We start from the raw sequence: 5,942 nt of genomic DNA, 5'->3' as shown, positions 1-5,942 counted from the left end.
AAATTACTTGATTAAAAATAATACGAAACTTTGGTGTATCAGGTAAAAAAAAAGTTCACGATTGCTATGGAATGAAAGTTGGAATATCAATACCAAATTTGAAGGCAACTTGCCATCAAATAAAAGAAAAATTAAAGAAGAAGATGGATGAAAGTACTTGATTGAAGTTTTTTTAAAACATAATGCACTCGAACAAAAAATTAAAGTTCACATGCTCGATTGCGAAAAAGTGTAAATCTGGTATATTAATAGTATAATTATCAAAAAAAAAAATATTGACACAACAAACTCAATAGAAAAATATGGGAAATATTTGGAAGCTGATCTATATAATTTAATGGTTTGGTACTAATTGAGAACAATTATATATATTAGGGACTATATTGAGGTTTTCTCAATATTCAAGGTTTACTTTAGCTCATAGCCTCATTACCCACCCACTATGGTATTTTCACTGAAATTCTGTAAGATATTTAGAGACCCTTTTTGTACCTAGTTCCACAAGATTTTTAATTTTTTTTGTTTAAATTTAATTTATTTATATTTTCAGATTATTTTGATGTACTGATATCAAAATAATTTTAAAAAAATAAAAAATATTATTTTAATATATTTCTAGATAAAAAAATACTTTGAAAAACAACCGTTATTATACTGCTAAACAAACCATTAAAACTATATCAAGATATTAACAACTTAACAAAAAAATACCAACAGCATATTAAAAATATAAAAAAAATATTTAAGAAGAGCACAATTGTAAACTTAATTTGTGATTTAGTTTGGGATTTTAGATTTGAGTTTGAATATTTATTTTTTAAAGATATAATAAATTTATTTGCTATTCTATGTTTTTTAGTCACAATTGGTGTGATTTTTCGATTTATGGTTAATATGTATCGGTAATTGCGAATACAGGGACTTTGGAGGTGCCGGGGACAATTTCTGTTTGTGTTGAGGATAAATAAAAAACCCCGTGTTCTGTTTTACCGTAGAAATCCATGTCCCGTCGTACCTTTGACCTGAAAGAAAAAAAATATGTTAAAAAAAATATTCGATCCTTTAAAATACACAATGACCTACCCACGAAAACAAAGCAACGAGAATCGTGCTTGGTAAGTTGAATCGAAGATCTAGCAAAAAACAAAAGAAGAACTTGAAAAAAATTGAAATTCTCTTTTTCGCACCAAAAGTTTCGAAATTGGGAACAACGCATTTACCTCTACTACACCAGAATTAAAAAAAAAAAATATTCACTCTCTAGCATGGCGTGTTGATTCGGTTTTTAGTAAATAGAGGAAGATTCCCCGTGAATGGTAAGTTCGGTATATGAATTGTTATTGAAGTTTAATTAATTTGAATTTCGTATGGGTTTATTAATGGAATTGTGATATGGATTATGTCTGATTAGGGTTTTTTTTTCTATTCTTTTTTGGCCGTTTGCTCAGTGAGTTTGATTCATTTAGGGTCTGATACTGCTGTATTTTGTTGGTTATTTGATTTTAGGGTTTTTGATTTAGGACATGAATTAGAAAGACCACCTAAGTTTTTCTGGCTATAATTAAAGATGCATACCTTTTTGGTTGCAGAGCAGTGGATGAAATGAAAGGGAAGGGAGTATCGAGAGATTATTCTCGACGTAGAATTCGATCTGGAAAGAGAACGACAAGGAGTTTTGATAATATAGTTGTGATTGATGTCGATAGTGATGATGAGTTTGATAATGTTATTATCATTGATGTCCCGGAGTCTTTACAGCAGAAATTAAGAGGTTCTAATGTTGTTAGAGAAGGAAGAAGTTTTCCGTGCATAATAAAGCATTGATGATGATGATACAGTGGATGATCATTGAAATTAAATGCGCAGGGTGATGATAACTTGGATAGTGATGGCACTTCTAGTCACAGCAGTCCTGCCTCTGATTGTATAGGGAAATCTGTTTTAGGGATGCTGATGGTTGTCGAGTTGCTGAGGAGAATTAGGGCCTGTGTTTCAAGTTGAGAAAGTGCAAATAGAACTTATCCTGAAAAAGCTCCCTCCAGAAATCGTTATGGTTTAGATTCAGATTCCGAGAGTGATTCGTCTGAAGATAGCACCTCTGACTGTGAAGTCATGGAAGGATCTTTTGGAGGAGGTTCGAGAACAGTGGGAAAAGGCTTCCCTGAAGAGAAAATCCAAGTTCTGTAAAGGTCTGGATGACCAGGCTAGTCCATGCAGTTCCCACGGTGATGTTTCATCCAAATGCTGAAGTAGAAAACAGAACTAAACAAAATCCAGATCCTTCTGTTTGCTCTAGTTCAAAAAATGTAAATTTTGAGAAAGTGAACACTTGTGCCTCCACTTCCGCTAGAGATGAGTTCTGGGTGGTTGTTCTTCCAGTGCCAAGATGGAAAATCCTTTTTGCAAATTATAACCAGAAAGGTGAAAGCTTTCAAGGCCACAGAAATCAAGAACAGATGAGAATATTCATTTTCATTGGAGAGCGATGATCTTTTGTGGAAGAGAGAGATTCATGGATGATAGGAGTACTTCCTATAACAAGTTTCAAACTTTAAATGGATTTGGCACTAGGTTTCCTCCAGGGCCTTCTTCATGGTCCAATCAAGAAAAGGATGATAAACAGTATCATCATAGAAGAGCATGTTTTCAGGATATGGAACAAAACACTGCGACAGGGCATTCTTTTTCAAATGACCAAAGTGGACCTAACTTGCACTCAGATGATGGGGAAAGCTAGTGTTTTTGAATGAAGATGCTTCTTACCTGATGGTCACTTTCTCGGTGAGAAACATGATGTTATTAACAGTCAAGTTGATTCAAAGGAGGAACATAAAGAATTTACTCAGGTGCCATCTAGTTGCAAGATTCTTTCAAATGAGGCACAATGCAGAGAGTTTGTGTCTTATGCTCGATCATCTGAGGACAAAGTGGTTGAAATGTTTATAGCTCTTTCATGCACTACACAAGAAGTCAGTGTTGAGAAATCTGGCCATCAGAAAATGGATGAAAGAGCTGCCAGGGAAAAGTCTTCACAATGTCATGACAGACTAGGCAGGCCAGGAACATCAAATTCCGCAGAAGGAAAGGAGGCGTGTACTGATTTTGCATCCAGCAGTCAACTTCATCATGAAAGGGATCTGTTATGTGCTTTACCTGGTGCTTGTTTTCCTTACGCTGTAAAGGATATAATCAATGACCGAGAAAAGCTCAAGGAGACTGAAGAATACAAACAAGCAATGGAAGAAGAATGGGCTGCTAGACAGCAGCAGTTACAGATTCAGGTTTATTCATATATTAGTTCCTTGATTTGCCGCCGAGTATTGTGTTGTGCTACCAAAACATAATTCTAATATTTAACTACACACGGGTGTAAGATTGAGGCTGGACTTACCACAAATATTACCAACTAACTTCCATTACATTTATATGTTATTTTAGTGCACTTCTCAGTGTGTTTATGCAAGTGGAATTGTTGTTGAGTAAAAAATCAGGTTGTTTTGAAGCTGGTCTCTGCAACCCCCCACCCCACCCCCCCCACGCGCAGCACAAAAAATATATTGTATGTATGTGTGTGTGTGTGTGTGTGTGGTACACACACAAAACCCATGGTTTTGAAATCTCTAGGCAACTATAAGCCTTGTTTTTGGGGTACCTTCAAATGCATATGGAGCCCTTCTAGTGTTGCATTGGAAGACATTCAGTTGATTTTTGGTATAAAAAATATACATTTGATGTCAATTGACTTTAGAATGCTTTTAAGTAAATGAATATTTCATCTGATTTGCAATTTGCATGTTCCTTTTCAGGCAGAAGAGGCTCAGAGATTGCGGAAGAGAAGAAAGCTGAAACTTTGCGTATTTTGGACATGGAGAGAAGGCAAAAACAGCGTGTGGAAGAAATGAGAGAGGCACAAAAGAAGGTTTGATTCCATATATTCATCACTTGCATTTATCTCTTCAGCATTACACATTTTGAAACCAGCTTTTATAAATCCATGTGTCTGTCATCTGATGGTGAATATAGGATGAGGAGAATTTGAACATCAAGGAGAGATTTCGTGTTGAAGTAAGGAAGGAGCTTTATAGATTGGAGGTTACCTGCATTAACATGGCATCCTTACTTCGTGGCCTGGGAATCCATGTGGAAGGTGGTTTCCAACCCTTGCCCAATCAGGTAAGTTACATTCTCTTGCACTCTGATTATACCACCTGAATTCTGAATCATATCAATGCACATGATACAAGTGAAGTCTCTGTAACTTGTTGAATTGATCCATGTTTCTGATGGTCCTGGCAGCCACCAATTTTGCTTTTACTGAAGATTGTAATTCAGAAACCTGAACTGATGGCTTTACATTTTGAGATTTGTATATTACCTTAAAGTAATTGACCTATCATAATCTTCTGGCTATGCTTTATATTTTTTATACTGCAACCCATGTGTGTTCGATTTCATTCATGTCAGACAGCCTTAGAGAAGTTGCCAGAAATACACTATATATTGTTTGATTCTGTGCATGTCTATGTTATAATCTTTTTTAACAGTGATTAGTGGTCATTTCAGGTGCATGCAGCTTATAAGCGAGCCTTGCTAAAATTTCATCCTGACCGTGCGTCAAAAACTGACATTCGTCGGCAAGTTGAGGCTGAGGAAAAATTTAAGCTTATTTCCCGCATGAAGGAGAAATTTTTGTCCACTTCATGTTACTAGTGCTAATAAAGGTCAAAACACCATTTAAGGTCAAAATACCATTTAAAGAATTCTGGCACATCATATTTGTTGAAGCAGTTATAAACATTACTCGATTAGAGAAATTATTGTCTTAAAGGTGTTGTTTACACATGCGGGTCTGTCAAGAATAGGGTTTGTTAAAATTGTGTCATATTTTTTGAGGAAATTACATTGTCTGATACCCGTTGTAGCAAATACTGTCTCTTGCCAGTTAGCATAGTTGAATATTCATTTGATACTGACTGAGTGAGATGTCGGATAATTGATTTTAAAAAATGCAACTTTGCTGCTCTGCTTTCAGCAGCTATTTTACATGTAAAGCTTGGTGCATATATGTCAATAAGATTGCCCTGCTGTTGCATTTTGATGTGATTCCAAACGGGCCCAGACGTTTGAACTTTGAAAGTGATGCTACGGGATTGAGGTAAGGTCTTTGCTTCGTGGTTTTATAAAGTAAAAGATCAGCTTGTTAATTCCAGATATTTGTTTATGATTTTAATTGGTGTGAAAATATTGTACTCGCTGTAGCTGAAGGGGATTTTGTAATGCTGCTGCATTGAAATAAAACAAACAAAATGTCGGAAGTTACCATCAAGTATGATAATCAGCAGTAAATTTATGTTATTGGTATCTTGAAAAAATCGGGATTCGCACATTCAGAATCCATGTAGGCTAAGAGGGTTGTTTGGAGTGTGGTAGCGGTTGCTTTTCAAATAGCTTTTTCGTGCCGAAAAGCATGCCAATAATGTTTTTTTTATTTTTTAAAAATCATTTTTTGACATTCAGCATATCAAAAACGATTCAGAAAGTACAAACCGAACTCAATTTTAACAAAAAAAAAAAAAATTGAATTTTTGATTGAAAAAAGCCGGTTTGGCCGCAATGCCAAACAGGCTCTAAGCCTCGTATGGGAAGGCCCTGGTAATTTGATAGGAATGCCATAACTTTGGAATAATTGTCCGAGATTTAAGATTTCATATAGTTTACAGTAGCTAGTTGACTCAGGTTTCTGTTAACTCTTTTAAAAGGCTTCTTCATTGTTATTTTTAAACAGTTTTGCTTAGTTAGGCCCGAAGCAGCAAAACGCAAGGATTATCTTCACCGAGTATATTTGGTGAGGGGCAGAAGCATCGACAATGCAGGAATGTATCGGCGAGTACCTCTTGCTTCATAAATATATGTAGTAGCAAAACGCAAGAATTATACATGTT

At 35.4% G+C, this 5,942-nt stretch overlaps 1 pseudogene; it reads left to right on the top strand.

Annotated features, from left to right (window-relative positions):
- The first annotated feature begins 1,888 nt into the window (after positions 1–1,888).
- LOC118040031 (uncharacterized) lies at positions 1,889–4,774 on the top strand (annotated as a pseudogene).
- The last annotated feature ends 1,168 nt before the right edge of the window (positions 4,775–5,942 follow it).

This window comes from Populus alba, chromosome 8 (genome assembly GCF_005239225.2).
Source record: "Populus alba chromosome 8, ASM523922v2, whole genome shotgun sequence".
In the NCBI taxonomy this organism is placed as follows: domain Eukaryota; kingdom Viridiplantae; phylum Streptophyta; class Magnoliopsida; order Malpighiales; family Salicaceae; genus Populus; species Populus alba.
This window is presented reverse-complemented; position numbering and strand designations above follow the sequence as displayed.